The sequence below is a fragment of the Strigops habroptila genome, chromosome 13, assembly GCF_004027225.2.
Source record: "Strigops habroptila isolate Jane chromosome 13, bStrHab1.2.pri, whole genome shotgun sequence".
Lineage (NCBI taxonomy): Eukaryota > Metazoa > Chordata > Aves > Psittaciformes > Psittacidae > Strigops > Strigops habroptila.
In genome coordinates, this window is record NC_044289.2 from 8852023 (window position 1) to 8870571 (window position 18549).

Consider the following 18549-nt stretch of genomic DNA (forward strand, 5'->3'; position numbering starts at 1 on the left):
CAGGTGGCCGCGCTTAACTGGGTTGCTGCTAAGGGAGCTTCGCAGAAAAAGATGGGCTTCCACCCAACACTGGCGTCGTCCTCCCTGTCCCTGCTCACCCCCTGTGGACCATCTGCTCCTATGAAAATCTATCACCTCATTAAACTCATATTGTAGAGGGGCTTGAATCATTTTTATTTATAATTTTAAGGAAGGGAAGGACACAGCTACTAAACTAAAGGGCAACACTACGGGCACAGCAAAATTGCTGAGGTTGTGAGGCCTCTGGGAAGGGGGAGTCGGGACATGCTGGCAGGAGCTGCACAGCGTGGGGCACAGGTTCTCGCATGGGCTCACCCGTGGTGGGCCCGGCTGGAGGACGTGGCCATACAGCCGTGTCCTGACGCCGCGGGCACCTCAAGGCCAGGCAGGGCTGAATTCCACCCCCATGGACGCATCCCAACTGCAGCACATCAGCACTGCTCAGCTCGCTCTCGGGCTGTTCATGGGACAGTGAAAGGGCAATGGAAATGGTCCTGGCCCCATGGAGTTGGCCAGTGCAGGGTTCAACCAGTTTATTGTCTACTGAAGCACAAGAGTGTATTTCAATCACCTCAAGAGGTAAAGTTCGGATTGCCGCATGTGCCCCATGAAGCTGCAGCCCCTTCAGGGCTCGTCCCCATCCCCTGCTGCACAGCAGTTCCAGAACTGCGGTGTCACGGAACTGTGATGTCGCAGCCCATGTTCCACCGGCAACTGCCCGTTACCAGTGAGACGCACAACACAGACCTTCGCCCCTGCACCCTACGCTTCTCCTGTGCTCCCTCTGACCCTTCCTGGACCCCCAAGCCCTTCTGCCCTGCTCCCAGCTCTCTGCCCTACTCCCAGCCCTTCTAACCTACCGCCTGGCCTTGTCTGTGGTTCCCTGCTCCACGGTCCCCATCTCGGTGCTGCCATGCAGCCCCATAGGAAGACCACCTTTGTCCTGCTGGTGGCCGAGCCCAGCCCTTGCTGGAGCGAGGATGCAAAGAGCTGCCTATGCAGAGTAAGGAGCCTGTGGGTGCCGAGGCAGGCACAGGGAGGCATCTGTGCCCGGGTCCCGCAGGCAGGAAGCACTGCCGATCACCCCGGCCTCTCTGCTCTGGCAGGTCCTCAAGCCGTTACCGCTCCACAAGGTGCTGAAGCGCAGCAGGCGCAGGATCCTCCAGCTGCACGCGCCAGCCTGTCAGAGCTGTTCCAACACATGCTGGGGCCGGAGGAGGAGGCTGCCAGCAGGATCCAAGTGGGGCTGCAGGAGGAGGAGGTGATGGAGGCAGATGTGGATTTGGAGGAGGTGGAGGACATGGAGGTGGACTAACCAGTGGGCAGACAGCACATGCCCCCATCCACTGCTGGCAGTGAGCGTGGGCCAGCTGCTGCCACGCTGGGGCTGACCCTGCTGCAGGGATATGGTGCGCAGTGAACATGCTGTCCTGGGGCACAAGCACCACCACAGTGCTGCACTGTGCTGCCTCTGGGCCACGCAAGCCAAGTCTCATCGTGTAGAGCCCGGCTCCCAGCCCCAGCCAGGGCTGAGCCCCGCAGCAGAGTCGCGCTCTCCCCAGCATGTCCCAGGCTGTGGCAAACACAGTCATCATCAGTAGACTCACTGAAATGACCTTGTGCTGCTTGCTTTCAGGGCCGACCGAGATGGGGGATCTTCATGGAGCAGGAAGAAATTTCAGGAAGAAGAGATGTCGGTTTTTTTAGAAGATTTGTACTTCATAGAAGACTTGGTTTTTTTTGTAGAAGAGTTGGAGTTCGTTATAGAAGAGTTTGTTGAAGTTTTAAGTAGAATAGTTGTAGTTTGTAGAAGAAGAATTGTAGTTTAAAGTAGAATAGGTGTAGGTTTTTGTTGAAGAGTTTTAGTTTGTTGTGTTGTGTTTTCTGTTGTTTGTTGTTCTGTAAATACGTTTCTTGATGTTCTTCTGACCCAAGATCTCTTTGCATTTGCTGTGAGCTCATGGGGCGTTGGCAGACAAGTGGTTTCCAGTTGCTCTGGGTATGCGGGGCTGGAGGGGGCCGAGGGTGCTGGCGCTGGGTGCTGGGGCATCCCAATGGCCCCATGTGGGCTCCCTGCACTGGCAGAGCGGCTCTTGCAGGCTCTCTGCAGCTATGGGCAGGGCCGGGCACCAGCGAGGGACCAAAAGTGTGGGTGGTCGCACCAACACCTCAGCAGCTGCAGAGCCCCTGGCCGGCTGCTGCCATCAGGAACAGCCTGCGCCAGCGCTGACCAAGGCTTCTCGGGCTGCTCCTCAAGCTGGGGGAAACACAGCCATGTATGAGGAATCAGTCATGGAATCACAGAATCACAGAGTGCCCAGGCCCAGGTCACTGCAGGATGCAGCCTGCACCCGGCATCCTGTTTGATCCTGCTGCCCAAACCAAACCTTTTACCTCCCTCTCTCTCTGCTGAGAACCCTCGTCCCGAGCCTGCACGGTGGAAGAGGGTTTGGGGCCGGACGTGCGTGGGGACATTGGAGGTTGGGGGGCTGCAGACAGGGCCAGGGTCACCCGCCGGTACTGTCATGCGGGGACCTGGCAAGCAGGGAGGGAGGGGGCGCTTCCCAGAGGGAACTGGCAGCGGGGTGCAGGGGGAGCTGCTGCATGCAGGAGGTGTGCGTGCAAATGCAGACGGGGACATGAGAGTTCAAGGCCCGGAGCTGTTGCAGGCCCCTCCTGAAGCAGGCAGCCCTCGCCACACGCTGCTGGCAGCACATCTTGTCCTGCCCTCGCTGCCTTCACTGTGCGTGGCGTGCAGGGTCTCACACAGGCTCACCCATGACGAGCCCGGCTGGAGGACTTGGCCACACAGCCGTGTCCTGACGCCGCGGGCACCTCGAGGCCGGGCAGGCCTGAATTCCACCCCCATGGATGCATCCCAACTGCAGCACATCGGCGCTGCTCAGCTCGCTCTCGGGCTGATCGTGGGACAGTGAAAGAGCAATGGAGATGGTCCTGGCCCCATGGAGTTGGCCAGCGCAGGGTTCAACCAGTTTATTGTCTACTGAAGCACAAGAGTGTATTTATTTCAGTCATCTCAAGAAGTAAAGTTAGGATTGCCGCATGTGCCCCATGAAGCTGCAGCCCCTTCAGGGCTCGTCCCCATCCCCTGATGCACAGCAGTTCCGGAACTGCGGTGTCACGGAGCTGTGATGTTGCAGCCCGTGATCCACTGGGAACTGCCCGTTACCAGTGAGACGCACAACACAGAACTTCGCCCCTGCACCCTACGCTTCTCCTGTGCTCCCTCTGACCCTTCCTGGGCCCCCAAGCCCTTCTGCCCTACTCCCAGCCCTTCTAACCTACCGCTGGGCCTTGTCTGCGGTTCCCTGCTCCACGGTCCCCATCTCGGTGCCACCATGCAGCCCCACAGGAAGACCACCTTTATCCTGCTGGTGGCCGAGCCCAGCGAGGACGCAAAGAGCTGCCTACGCAGAGTAAGGAGCATGTGGGTGCCGAGGCAGGCGCGGGGCCGTGTCTATGCCCGGGTCCCGCAGGCGGGGAGCACGGCCGCTCACCTCTGCCCTCTCTGCTCTGGCAGGTCCTCAAGCCGTTACCGCTCCACAAGGTGCTGAAGCGCAGCAGGCGCAGGATCCTCCAGCTGCACGCGCCAGCCTGTCAGAGCTGGTGGGTGCTGCTGGCCAAGGAGCCCCCGGCCTCCCGACAGCTTCTGCTGGGGACGTGCCTGGGGCCCCAGCACCCCACGGCCCTGCCTGGGCAGCGAGAGGGGGCCGGGTGCCCAGACCCCCTTCCCACAGCCCAGGGCAGCACTGATGCACTCTTCTGCTTGGCTTTTCCCTTAGGCTGTTCCAACACATGCTGGAGCTGGAGGAGGAGGCTGCCAGCAGGATCCAAGTGGGGCTGCAGGAGGAGGAGGTGATGGAGGTGGATGTGGATTTGGAGGAGGTGGAGGACATGGAGGTGGACTAACCAGTGGGCAGACAGCACATGCCCCCATCCACTGCTGGCAGTGAGCGTGGGCCGGCTGCTGCCACGCTGGGGCTGACCCTGCTGCAGGGATACGGTGCGTGGTCACCACGCTGTCCTGGTGGCACAAGCACCACCACTGCACTGCACTGTGCTGCCTCTGGGCCACGCGAGCCAAGTCTCATCGTGTAGAGCCCGGCTCCCAGCCCCAGCCAGGGCTGAGCCCCGCAGCAGAGTCGCGCTCTCCCCAGCATGTCCCAGGCTGTGGCAAACACAGTCATCATCAGTAGACTCACTGAAATGACCTTGTGCTGCTTGCTTTCAGGGCCGACCGAGATGGGGATCTTCATGGAGCAGGAAGAAATTTCAGGAAGAAGAGATGTCGGTTTTTTTAGAAGATTTGTACTTCATAGAAGACTTGGTTTTTTTTGTAGAAGAGTTGGAGTTCGTTATAGAAGAGTTTGTTGAAGTTTTAAGTAGAATAGTTGTAGTTTGTAGAAGAAGAATTGTAGTTTAAAGTAGAATAGGTGTAGGTTTTTGTTGAAGAGTTTTAGTTTGTTGTGTTGTGTTTTCTGTTGTTTGTTGTTCTGTAAATACGTTTCTTGATGTTCTTCTGACCCAAGATCTCTTTGCATTTGCTGTGAGCTCATGGGGCGTTGGCAGACAAGTGGTTTCCAGTTGCTCTGGGTATGCGGGGCTGGAGGGGGCCGAGGGTGCTGGCGCTGGGTGCTGGGGCATCCCAATGGCCCCATGTGGGCTCCCTGCACTGGCAGAGCGGCTCTTGCAGGCTCTCTGCAGCTATGGGCAGGGCCGGGCACCAGCGAGGGACCAAAAGTGTGGGTGGTCGCACCAACACCTCAGCAGCTGCAGAGCCCCTGGCCGGCTGCTGCCATCAGGAACAGCCTGCGCCAGCGCTGACCAAGGCTTCTCGGGCTGCTCCTCAAGCTGGGGGAAACACAGCCATGTATGAGGAATCAGTCAAGGAATCATAGAATCACAGAGTGCCCAGGCCCAGGTCACTGCAGGATGCAGCCTGCACCCGGCATCCTGTTTGATCCTGCTGCCCAAACCAAACCTTTTACCTCCCTCTCTCTCTGCTGAGAACCCTCGTCCCGAGCCTGCACGGTGGAAGAGGGTTTGGGGCCGGACGTGCGTGGGGACATTGGAGGTTGGGGGGCTGCAGACAGGGCCAGGGTCACCCGCCGGTACTGTCATGCGGGGACCTGGCAAGCAGGGAGGGAGGGGGCGCTTCCCAGAGGGAACTGGCAGCGGGGTGCAGGGGGAGCTGCTGCATGCAGGAGGTGTGCGTGCAAATGCAGACGGGGACATGAGAGTTCAAGGCCCGGAGCTGTTGCAGGCCCCTCCTGAAGCAGGCAGCCCTCGCCACACGCTGCTGGCAGCACATCTTGTCCTGCCCTCGCTGCCTTCACTGTGCGTGGCGTGCAGGGTCTCACACAGGCTCACCCATGACGAGCCCGGCTGGAGGACTTGGCCACACAGCCGTGTCCTGACGCCGCGGGCACCTCGAGGCCGGGCAGGCCTGAATTCCACCCCCATGGATGCATCCCAACTGCAGCACATCGGCGCTGCTCAGCTCGCTCTCGGGCTGATCGTGGGACAGTGAAAGAGCAATGGAGATGGTCCTGGCCCCATGGAGTTGGCCAGCGCAGGGTTCAACCAGTTTATTGTCTACTGAAGCACAAGAGTGTATTTATTTCAGTCATCTCAAGAAGTAAAGTTAGGATTGCCGCATGTGCCCCATGAAGCTGCAGCCCCTTCAGGGCTCGTCCCCATCCCCTGATGCACAGCAGTTCCGGAACTGCGGTGTCACGGAGCTGTGATGTTGCAGCCCGTGATCCACTGGGAACTGCCCGTTACCAGTGAGACGCACAACACAGAACTTCGCCCCTGCACCCTACGCTTCTCCTGTGCTCCCTCTGACCCTTCCTGGGCCCCCAAGCCCTTCTGCCCTACTCCCAGCCCTTCTAACCTACCGCTGGGCCTTGTCTGCGGTTCCCTGCTCCACGGTCCCCATCTCGGTGCCACCATGCAGCCCCACAGGAAGACCACCTTTATCCTGCTGGTGGCCGAGCCCAGCGAGGACGCAAAGAGCTGCCTACGCAGAGTAAGGAGCATGTGGGTGCCGAGGCAGGCGCGGGGCCGTGTCTATGCCCGGGTCCCGCAGGCGGGGAGCACGGCCGCTCACCTCTGCCCTCTCTGCTCTGGCAGGTCCTCAAGCCGTTACCGCTCCACAAGGTGCTGAAGCGCAGCAGGCGCAGGATCCTCCAGCTGCACGCGCCAGCCTGTCAGAGCTGGTGGGTGCTGCTGGCCAAGGAGCCCCCGGCCTCCCGACAGCTTCTGCTGGGGACGTGCCTGGGGCCCCAGCACCCCACGGCCCTGCCTGGGCAGCGAGAGGGGGCCGGGTGCCCAGACCCCCTTCCCACAGCCCAGGGCAGCACTGATGCACTCTTCTGCTTGGCTTTTCCCTTAGGCTGTTCCAACACATGCTGGAGCTGGAGGAGGAGGCTGCCAGCAGGATCCAAGTGGGGCTGCAGGAGGAGGAGGTGATGGAGGTGGATGTGGATTTGGAGGAGGTGGAGGACATGGAGGTGGACTAACCAGTGGGCAGACAGCACATGCCCCCATCCACTGCTGGCAGTGAGCGTGGGCCGGCTGCTGCCACGCTGGGGCTGACCCTGCTGCAGGGATACGGTGCGTGGTCACCACGCTGTCCTGGTGGCACAAGCACCACCACTGCACTGCACTGTGCTGCCTCTGGGCCACGCGAGCCAAGTCTCATCGTGTAGAGCCCGGCTCCCAGCCCCAGCCAGGGCTGAGCCCCGCAGCAGAGTCGCGCTCTCCCCAGCATGTCCCAGGCTGTGGCAAACACAGTCATCATCAGTAGACTCACTGAAATGACCTTGTGCTGCTTGCTTTCAGGGCCGACCGAGATGGGGATCTTCATGGAGCAGGAAGAAATTTCAGGAAGAAGAGATGTCGGTTTTTTTAGAAGATTTGTACTTCATAGAAGACTTGGTTTTTTTTGTAGAAGAGTTGGAGTTCGTTATAGAAGAGTTTGTTGAAGTTTTAAGTAGAATAGTTGTAGTTTGTAGAAGAAGAATTGTAGTTTAAAGTAGAATAGGTGTAGGTTTTTGTTGAAGAGTTTTAGTTTGTTGTGTTGTGTTTTCTGTTGTTTGTTGTTCTGTAAATACGTTTCTTGATGTTCTTCTGACCCAAGATCTCTTTGCATTTGCTGTGAGCTCATGGGGCGTTGGCAGACAAGTGGTTTCCAGTTGCTCTGGGTATGCGGGGCTGGAGGGGGCCGAGGGTGCTGGCGCTGGGTGCTGGGGCATCCCAATGGCCCCATGTGGGCTCCCTGCACTGGCAGAGCGGCTCTTGCAGGCTCTCTGCAGCTATGGGCAGGGCCGGGCACCAGCGAGGGACCAAAAGTGTGGGTGGTCGCACCAACACCTCAGCAGCTGCAGAGCCCCTGGCCGGCTGCTGCCATCAGGAACAGCCTGCGCCAGCGCTGACCAAGGCTTCTCGGGCTGCTCCTCAAGCTGGGGGAAACACAGCCATGTATGAGGAATCAGTCAAGGAATCACAGAATCACAGAGTGCCCAGGCCCAGGTCACTGCAGGATGCAGCCTGCACCCGGCATCCTGTTTGATCCTGCTGCCCAAACCAAACCTTTTACCTCCCTCTCTCTCTGCTGAGAACCCTCGTCCCGAGCCTGCACGGTGGAAGAGGGTTTGGGGCCGGACGTGCGTGGGGACATTGGAGGTTGGGGGGCTGCAGACAGGGCCAGGGTCACCCGCCGGTACTGTCATGCGGGGACCTGGCAAGCAGGGAGGGAGGGGGCGCTTCCCAGAGGGAACTGGCAGCGGGGTGCAGGGGGAGCTGCTGCATGCAGGAGGTGTGCGTGCAAATGCAGACGGGGACATGAGAGTTCAAGGCCCGGAGCTGTTGCAGGCCCCTCCTGAAGCAGGCAGCCCTCGCCACACGCTGCTGGCAGCACATCTTGTCCTGCCCTCGCTGCCTTCACTGTGCGTGGCGTGCAGGGTCTCACACAGGCTCACCCATGACGAGCCCGGCTGGAGGACTTGGCCACACAGCCGTGTCCTGACGCCGCGGGCACCTCGAGGCCGGGCAGGCCTGAATTCCACCCCCATGGATGCATCCCAACTGCAGCACATCGGCGCTGCTCAGCTCGCTCTCGGGCTGATCGTGGGACAGTGAAAGAGCAATGGAGATGGTCCTTGGTTTTTTTTGTAGAAGAGTTGGAGTTCGTTATAGAAGAGTTTGTTGAAGTTTTAAGTAGAATAGTTGTAGTTTGTAGAAGAAGAATTGTAGTTTAAAGTAGAATAGGTGTAGGTTTTTGTTGAAGAGTTTTAGTTTGTTGTGTTGTGTTTTCTGTTGTTTGTTGTTCTGTAAATACATTTCTTGATGTTCTTCTGACCCAAGATCTCTTTGCATTTGCTGTGAGCTCATGGGGCGTTGGCAGACAAGTGGTTTCCAGTTGCTCTGGGTATGCGGGGCTGGAGGGGGCCGAGGGTGCTGGCACTGGGTGCTGGGGCATCCCAACTGCCCCATGTGGGCTCCCTGCACTGGCAGAGCAGCTCTTGCAGGCTCTATGCAGCTACGGGCAGGGACAGGCATTGGCGAGGGACCAAAAGTGTGGGTGGTCACACTGACCCCTCGGTGGCTGCAGAGCCCCTGGCCAGCTGCTGCCATCAGACACCGCCTGCGCCAGCGCGGACCAAGGCTTCTCGGGCTGCTCCTCAAGCTGGGGGAAACACAGCCATGTATGAGGAATCAGTCAAGGAATCACAGAATCACAGAGTGCCCAGGCCCAGGTCGCTGCGGGATGCAGCCTGCACTCGGTCTGTGGTTGGATCCTGCTGCCCAAACCAAGCCTTTTACCTCCCTCTCTCTCTGCTGAGAACCCTCGTCCCGAGCCTGCACAGTGGAAGAGGGTTTGGGGCCGGACATGCATGGGGACATTGGAGGTTGGGGGGCTGCAGACAGGGCCAGGGTCACCCGCCGGTACTGTCATGCGGGGACCGGGCAAGCGGGGAGGGAGGGGGCTCTTCCCAGAGGGAACTGGCAGCAGGGTGCAGGGGGAGCTGCTGCATGCAGGAGGTGTGCGTGCAAATGCAGACGGGGACATGAGAGTTCAAGGCCCGGAGCTGTTGCAGGCCCCTCCTGAAGCAGGCAGCCCTCGCCACACACTGCTGGCAGCACATCTTGTCCTGCCCTCGCAGACTTCGCTGTGCGTGGCGTGCAGGGTCTCACACAGGCTCACCCATGACGAGCCCGGCTGGAGGACTTGGCCACACAGCCGTGTCCTGACGCCGCGGGCACCTCGAGGCCGGGCAGGCCTGAATTCCACCCCCATGGACGCATCCCAACTGCAGCACATCAGCACTGCTCAGCTCGCTCTCAGGCTGATCGTGGGACAGTGAAAGAGCAATGGAGATGGTCCTGGCCCCATGGAGTTGGCCAGTGCAGGGTTCAACCAGTTTATTGTCTACTGAAGCATAAGAGTGTATTTCAATCACCTCAAGAGGTAAAGATTGGATTTCCGCATGTGCCCCATGAAGCTGCAGCCCCTTCAGGGCTCGTCCCCATCCCCTGATGCACAGCAGTTCCGGAACTGCGGTGTCACGGAGCTGTGATATTGCAGCCCATGTTCCACCGGCAACTGCCCGTTACCAGTGAGACGCACAACACAGAACTTCGCCCCTGCACCCTACGCTTCTCCTGTGCTCCCTCTGACCCTTCCTGTACCCCCAAGCCCTTCTGCCCTACTCCCAGCCCTTCTAACCTACTGCCTGGCCTTGTCTGCATTTCCCTGTTCCACGTTCCCCATCTCGGTGCCACCATGCAGCCCCACAGGAAGACCACCTTTGTCCGGCTGGTGGCCGAGCCCAGCCCTTGCTGGAGCGAGGACGCAAAGAGCTGCCTACGCAGAGTAAGGAGCATGTGGGTGCCGAGGCAGGCGCGGGGCCGTGTCTGTGCCCGGGTCCCGCAGGCGGGGAGCACGGCCGCTCACCTCTGCCCTCTCTGCTCTGGCAGGTCCTGAAGCTGTTACCGCTCCACAAGGTGCTGAAGCGCAGCAGGCGCAGGATCCTCCAGCTGCACGCGCCAGCCTGTCAGAGCTGGTGGGTGCTGCTGGCCAAGGAGCCCCCGGCCTCCCGACAGCTCCTGCTGGGGACGTGCCTGGGGCCCCAGCACCCCACAGCCCTGCCTGGGCAGCGAGAGGGGGCCGGGTGCCCAGACCCCCGTCCCACACCTGTGCTTGGCTGCCCAGGGCAACACCAATGCACTCTTCTGCTTGGCTTTTGGCTTCGGCTGCTCCAACACAAGCTGGAGCTGGAGGAGGAGGCTGCCAGCAGGACCCAAGTGGGGCTGCAGGAGGAGGAGGAAGAAGACGACATGGAGGCTGAGATGGAGTTGGAGGAGGCGATGGACATGGATGTGGAGTTGGAGGAGATGGAGGAAATGGAGGTGGACTGAGCAGTAGTAAGGCAGAACGTACCCCCCATCCACTGCTGGCAGCGGGTGTTGGTCGGCTGCTGCCACGCTGGGGCAGGGGCTCTGTGCGACAGCCCCGCTGCAGAGACATGGTGCCCGCTGGCCTCATCCTGATGGCACAAGCGCCACCACAGCGCTGCCCTGCGCTGCCTTTGGGCCACACAAGCCAAGTCTCATCACGTAGAGCCCGGCTTCCAGCCCCAGCCAGGGCTGAATCCTGTGGCAGAGCCCTGCTCTCCCCAGCGTGTGGCAAACACCGTGACCACCAGTAGCCTCACTCAAATGACCTTGTGCTGCTTGTTTCCAGGGCTGATCAAGATGGAGGTTTTGCGGTGTTGGAAGGAGTTTTTTGTAGAAGAGTTGTTGTTTTTGTAGAAGACTGTTGGTTTTTTTGTAGAACAGTTGTAGTTTTAAGTAGAAGAGCTGTAGTTTGTTGTGTTGTTTGCTTTATTGTGTTGTTTTGTTGTGTTGTTTGCTATTCTGTAAATACATTTCTTGATGTTCTTCTGACCCAAGATCTCTTTGCATTTGCTGTGAGCTCACATGGCGTTGGCAGACAAGTGGTTTCCACTTGCTTCAGGTTCTCAGGGCTGGAGGGGGCCGGGGGTGCTCGGGCACCCCAACTGTCCTCACATGGACTCCTTACCCTGGCAGAGCAGCTATTGCAGGCCCTCTGCAGCTGCAAACAAGGCTGGGCATGGGCACGGAACAAAGGTCTGGGCACTCACACCAACCTCTCGGTGGCTGCAGGGCCCTTTGCCTGGCTGCTGCCATCAGGCACCGCCTGCACCGATGCTGACAAAGGCTTCTCGGGCTGTTCGTCAAGCTGGGGGAAACATGGCCACGTTTGACAGATCAGTCATGGAATCACAGAATCACAGCGTGCCAAGGCCCAGGTCGCTGCGGAAGTTAGCCTGCACCCGGCAACCTGTTGGATCCTGCTGCCCAAACCAAACCTTTTACTGCCTCCCTTCCCTCTCTTCCTCCCTGCAAGACCCTTGGTCCCAATCCTGCAGGGTGGAAGAGGGTCTGAGTACAAAGCTGGTTGTGGACACCAGAGGCTGGGAGGCTGCAGCCAGGGCCAGGGTCACCTGCCAGTGGTGTCATGTGGGGAACCGGCAAGCGGGGAGGGAGGGGGCGCTTCCCAGAGGGAACTGGCAGCGGGGTGCAGGGGAAGCTGCTGCGTGCATGAGGTGCAAGTGCAGATGCAGACGGGACATGAGAGTTCAAGGCCCGGAGCTGTTGCAGGCCCCTCCTGAAGCAGGCAGCCCTCGCTACACGCTGCTGGCAGCACATCTTGCCCTGCCCTTTGCAGCCTTCACTGTGCGTGGCATGCAGGGTCTCACACAGGCTCACCTGTGATGGGCCTGGCTGGACGACGTGGCCACGCAGTCGTGTCCTGATGCCACGGGCATCCCAAGGCTGGGCAGGCCTGACTTCCACGCCCATGGACGCATTCCACCTGCAGCACATCAGCATGTCTCACATCACTCTCAGGCTGATTGCCGAACAGTGAAAGAGTAATGGAGATTGTCCTGGCCCTGTGTAGCTGGCCAGCACAGCCTTCACCCATTTTATTGTCTATAAGTACAAGAGTCCCTGCAGAGTTCTCTCATAAGAAAGCATGGAGTTTTGCTGAGCTGATGTCTGCCACCATGTTTCATGCACCAGACAGCGGGTGATGATCCTAGATGACGCCTTTTCTATTAATCACAGCACCTCTATATTAAACCAACCCAGCTTCTGCTATGGCTACAAGACTTCTCGGCCTTTTTCTTTGTTCCCCAACACTGCATACTCCCATTTTAGCCTCCGAAAGCCAATCATTACACAGATGGGAAAACCACACCAAACCCACCTGACAAATAGGAGATCGCCGACCAGCTGGGGATGAGCCATAGGTCCAAAGAGGGTATAGAAACCAGAGCAAGAATGGAATGGAAACCAGAGGAAGCATGGAGACGCTGTACCGTATATAAATTGATTATCTCTGACAATATCTCTGGTTCACACAACAGGGAGTGGGTTTGGCAACAATCAACCATTGCTTTAACTACCCGTTCGTTCATTAGAAACAGGTTAAGCTAAGCATGTATTTTTTTAGTAACTAAGGAGCTATACTGAAACGAGATCCATTTTGTGTTGGTTATAGTCCAGGACTAATCCCTTTTCCTAAAGTTATATCAGACAAACCCAAATCTGGCTGGCCAACCTGAAGCCCTCTGAAATAAGCATAATGATGAAGGTGGTGAAGAGGCCAATTCACTTCTGAATGCAGTTTCGTCTCTCGGGTGTTTTATAAGCAATCAGAGCTGGAGGCTGACCTGGCAGAAGCTGAAAATTAGACTTACCTGCTCAGCCTGGCCATCACTTTATCCAGAGCGTTTTTCAGTGGTGAAGGAATCCAAGAGCAACAGAAACAGAAAGGCACTGAAAACAGTATTTGTAGACACACCAGTGAGGGATGGCTGCAGGTTAAGATGTCTCCTTTGAAGAATTGTGCACAGTCACATGCTTGTGACTATTTAGCAGGACAGTCCCTCTGGTTATGCTTCTAAAGACATGGTGTGTTTCTAGCCAAGAAATTCCTACACGTATCAGTGTATCCAGTTTTCCATGTGGGAACCCAAGCCGGAAGACCCCTTGCATTCGCTGTCAATCACAGAGAAAACAAAACATTCAAAAATTTAAACATTTTAAAATTACAAAGTTCCTCAGGTTTATCCAGTGGTTTTTCACCCCCACAACACTAATTTCTCAAGGAAATATTATTACCTTGTTTGTACAGATGGTGAAACTGAGGCACGGGGAAGGGACTCATCCAGAGTTCCAGCTCCAGCAAATGCAATGATAACTGGGGACAAAATCCAGTTATCAGAAGTCTGATACCATGCTCCACTTCCCCAGATTCCTTAAGTTTGAGGTGGCTGCCTGCATTTCTTACCAAGGAATGACCCCTGATGAAGACTGGCTGCTAGCAAATGAGGGCTGGCTCACTGGAAGGTAAGAAACCGCCGCACTCAAGTCCCATAGAATTGTCTGGCATGGAAACCACAGATCACATGAACGTTGTTGCTGTTGGCACAGGGTACCTGGTGCTCTAGAAGGAGAAACACCACCCTGTTATTCTGCTGTCCTTTGTTTCTGATTTATGGTTCCCTCTAAAGCACAAGGCAGAGGTATTCACTTTGTTTCTGCTATGTGGCAGAAAGTGGGATTTCAAGAATGGCCAAAATACCTTCTATATTTGCTGCAAAGGCAGCAAATTCCATGTTTAATTCCTCTTCAATAGGTACAAAATTTGCATACTAATACAGAAGTCACTGTGTAGTTGCTGTGAATATAAATTAAAGGTATGTTTTCCACCCTGGAATAACATAGTTTTATTAATCAATGTTCAAACACAAATCTTGCTATTTTAGAGGCTGGAATTACACTAGGTGTATATTGACATTATACCTAGTCAGTCAAACTGCTTCCCTCACTGCTCCCCAGTGCAGGAGATGAGACAGGCTTTTGCAAGTCTCTGATTTGGGTGTCATAATATAAACCAAATTTCAAAGGGAGGAGCAGGTACCCCATTACACTGGCACGCTGGAAAATACACAGTTACAGGCAATTACACATTAGGGAGCAAATCTCTTTTGGTGAGCTAATACAAGGGTTGTTTCAGTCACAAAATTTTATCCATCCTGTTGCCATGAACTCACTCAGACAGTTCCCATCTATTTTTATTTCAGGCTTAACCATAGGAAGATTTTTGTTTTCTTTCAAACTGTATTGCAGGCATTAGTCCAGCCCTTAATGAAGAAACATCAGTGTCACCAGTGCATCAGTAATCTCAGATGGCAGCAATTGCAGTCTTGGCAGCAGGGACAAGGGACACCCAAAAGTGGGGGGTCTTGGCATGATGAAGCCGCATGAGCCTCTTACCTTGGTGCAGATGCAGCTTAAAACCCATCAGCACTGTAGGCAAATTTAATGTTGTCCAACGCAGGATAAGGGGCTGGGTGCAGCTGTGTTCCCACTGTGGGAAGGAGAGGGGAGGCTGAGGGTGAGATAACACAACAGGGAGAGCAGCAGCAATGCCACCAGGGCTCTAGCACAGGAGCATCGGGCAACCTGCCATGCATGGCTCTGCCCATGCCCATGCCCAGTCCTACCCAAAACCATGAAGAAGCCGCTGGCACACAGCCATGCCAGACAAGCTTCTCTGTCAAGCAGACCCCTCGTCTGTGCTGTGCTTACCTGGAGTGCTGTTTAAAGCCTAGTCCATGAACCTGTCCCATTTTTTACTGTTCACCTTTGTGCAATTGTAAACATCCCTCTCTAGAGAACTGAGTCTCTGAGATGTACAAACCCAGCTGAATAGTCAATATTATCTCCTCAGTCGTGGTACTGCACATCAGCAGGCACAGGATCAGCTCACTGATAGCATCAGGCCAGTGTTGTCCCAAACTTTTTTTCCCTTAGCTGTTAAAAGAGAAAAGGGGGGAAGAAGGAGAGGAGTTCATCCAACAAAGCATATTTCTTAGTTGCTGAGAGACTTCAACTCTCCCTAATGAATAAACACAGTGCACTTAATTTTGTTTATGAAAACAGATTTATTGTGATGGCAAAAAGCATGAGTCAGTGCCCTGAGTGAAGGGGAGTGCAGCAGCTGGAGACACTCACCAAAAAGCAACGCCTCAGAAACCAGAACAACTCTCATCTTGACCAGGGCCAAGAGATGCAATTTCTCCTTTAACACAAACCACCAGGATATAGACAGTGGGAGAAGGCTTCCTCATGGCCTGGCCACTGGCTGTTGAGCAATCCCTGCCATTGCTATGAAAAACTTTTGCTCCTTTGAGAATGAGCAGCAGATACCAGCTGACATCGCACACCCAGCTCCCATCCCAGCAGCATCCTAAGGATGCTCCTGATAAAGCTGGGCTGAGCCTGGCTTATGGGTTTGGGCTCCTGAGTAACAACTTCAGAGCTGCTGCTCTGGTGACCAGAGCTGCTGCTGGTCACTGAAATACAGCAGAGACATACAAGGGAAGGTATGTATTTGAGCCCCTCAAGGAGAATGAGTTACAGACTCCAAGCAGCACAATTTTCCATTCATCTCTGCATCCCCTCTGATATCTGTTGGCATTTATTTAGCTTGGACAAAATGAGCAAAGTGGGATCTGAAACTATCACTGTGACTTCCTGGCCTGGTGAAGGTCCTGGGGCTTCAAATAAGCAAATACAAAAGGAACACTATTTCCTTTAGCTAATTTTACTGTCTGTACTCACCATTGAACTTACTTCCCATATGCATGCCTCATCCTCCAAAGGGGAGAGTCTAGTGTGCAAAATGCACACTACAAAGTGCCTTTAAGGAGCCCCAGGTTGCCAAACATGTTGTCTCCTTCGCTGCATTGTTTGGTGGCATGTCACCCTGCCACCAGCACCCTTGCAGACCAAGGCTCATTAGATCTTCATCTAGTCCTCAGGACATTACTGGCACTTCATAAATAACATGAGGCCTTCTTTTAGATCATGGGCTTTTTGTTTTCCTTCCTCAGTTTCACTGATGTAAATCTGCCATGTATGCACAAGGCCATGCCATGGTGATGAATGACCCTGAATAAGGACCCACTTAGCCAATTTTCACTGTACAGAGTTTCATTGTGCGGCGGAGGGTTAACACACAGGGCTCTGTTCAAACAAAATGAGGTAAACAGAAGTTCAACGCTTTTCCTTCCTTCCTTCAGAAAAAAACCCACAACCCAAAACCAAAACCATTTTCTGAAGGCCAAGCATGGAGGAAGGGATTTAAATTAAATACCTAAATTTGCTCATCCTATGTCTAGGTCAGAAACGCAGGCAAATACACTGGACACAAGCACAAACCATGCCAAGAGGAAGGTTTTTAGGTGCCACAGGGAAGGCAGCAACTGGTGACACTATGTACTATGCAGGAGACGGATAAAGCTATCCAAGCTCCCTGAAAATGTCTCCCAAAGACTGAGACAGGCAGAGATTTAAAGTTCTGTGTTCCACTCTCCACATCAGGCAGAGGACAGCCTGTCAGTGTGCAGGATGGTGTCAGCCCCAAGCATGCACACACCAGCACATCCAGCTCCCCTCAGTATTTAATACCCCACACGAACAGGGCTGCCAGCTTTCATCAGCTGCCTAGCTAAACAAAAACACTGCAGCTGTGTGCTCAGCCTCCAACTATTGTATATTTTCACCCACCCAGACCACTGGGACTGACTCAGAAAACTGAAGGTAGGTGAGAAATTAGTAGGGATACTATCAGTTCTTCAGTTAATATCTTTGATGGCTAAAAGACAACTAAACACAAAAGAATGGTAGACAGCTCTGGGTTGTCCATTATCAAGGGACTCTTCAAGCTTTTGCCACATAGCGGAAGAAGGGATGGACTTGCTAGAGGTTGTACTTTGCCTTACAACCACACAGTCATTTAGTATTTTATACTATTTATACCAGCTCTCTACAAGCCAAAACTCTTGCAGCAAGTACATCATGCCTGCTAGTGGAAGAAGGTAGAGGAGGGATGTGACTCGTGGATTTTCATCGCAAAAGCCTACACCTTTAATTGAAAAACCAACAACTATAGAAAATATGCATAAAACAATTCAAAAACTCCAAACCCACCAACAAAAACAAAACAAAAACCACAAAAAACCCAGGCTGATCAAGATAGATTTTTACATTCATTTTGCATTAGCACATGTTAAAACACAGGTACAAAGCACTGAGATCTGAGAGTTAATGGTTTACAGACTACTGTTGAGTTATATCAGTTGCTTTTACCTTTTATGTTTTTGCTTTGTCAGCACAATTAATTTGCTCCCTTCCTCATCCAGCCAGTGCTCCCAGCCTATGTCCCTCACACTGGAGAAAACCAGTTTCAGAGGGTTGTTAGTTCAGCACCTTTCAACTGTAACTGTATGTTTAGCTCAACAAATTCTGTTAAAGTTGTGTTACGTATCAAACAGAGCCTTAGATAAATGAAGGACAGCAAGCAATACTAGAAGTCCTGCTGTAGACTCTGTTAGTTACAGGTCAGTGCCTTCTGTTACTGTAATTCACAGAAAAATTGCCTTAGAAAAAGGTGAAAACTCTGTGATCCAAGACCTTTTCCTCTTTTTGTATCAGATTTGTTCCCCAAAGCTTAAGATAGCTGAATCGCAGATGGATTCTTTTCCTGTTCCTTTGAAATTTCTAACTAAAGAGTGACTTTTCACGTATCTTCAATACAAAACCAATTCTTTATCTGCCACAACAGCAGCAAATGGAAGAGAATGTGACACCAGCCCAAATAAAATGCCAGGAGTTTCATGCAAAACCTGTGGAAATTCCTCCCCTAGTTCTCACAAAAGTCAAACCTCTCTGATTGCCTGGCTCCAGAGCATGAAGCTGGAAGCATCCATCTCCCTAGAAGCATCCCTGACACCACCAGGGCCTGGGTATGTGATTTGCCCTTTTGTTGTATGCTGTAATGCCCCGGCACAGAAAGTTCCGTCCCTTCATAACAGTCACACACAAGATGCTAATACAAAGAAATAATGGTGAATAATAATTTTCCCATAAGATCCATTTGAAATAGTCTGTATCCAAAAAATACTTATAATTCAGCAGAGGACTCTATTAAAAAACAGTTCCGTGGTACTAAACTTGGCTCAAACCAGCCCCTTAAAAACAAACAAAAACCTCTGTAAGCACTGTAGATTAGTTGGCTTTTCACCAGCCAACTCTGATTGAAAATCAAATGCAGATGTGAACAGAGAAAAGGCAGCAATTTCAGCTCTCACAGCAGCCGCTGGTTGTTGGCATGCTCCAGAAAAACATCATTGCAAACCAGTACTGTCTGGACCACGCTGTAGCCTTCATGGCAATTATGTGGCCAGAGTGTTCTTGCTGTCCCCATTAACATAAACAGTGCTTTCCGCAACAAAGAGAAAGGAGGGATTAAGGCAAGCAAAAAAAGGAAAAAGGACTCAGATGGGAAAGCTTAGTTCTCTTACAGCTGAGGGGTATGTGTTCAACCCGGTGCTAGAAGCC

The 18549-nt window shown here is 54.1% G+C and overlaps 1 long non-coding RNA gene across 4 annotated transcripts in view; it reads right to left on the minus strand.

Moving 5' to 3' along the window:
* Positions 1-391: 391 nt before the first annotated feature.
* The window catches only part of LOC115615331, a 67328-nt gene continuing 49170 nt past the window's right edge, over positions 392-18549 (minus strand). For 3 of the 4 annotated variants that reach the window (XR_003994019.1, XR_003994020.1, XR_003994021.1), the window contains 6 exons: positions 14419-14958; positions 13430-13585; positions 13261-13339; positions 12837-13137; positions 11842-11947; positions 392-7508 (listed from right to left, as the gene is read on the minus strand). This is a non-coding gene — a long non-coding RNA (uncharacterized LOC115615331). Of the gene's footprint in view, positions 7509-9855; positions 11312-11841; positions 11948-12836; positions 13138-13260; positions 13340-13429; positions 13586-14418; positions 14959-18549 lie in introns of all 4 variants that reach the window. The other variant, XR_003994022.1, reaches the window with a different exon arrangement.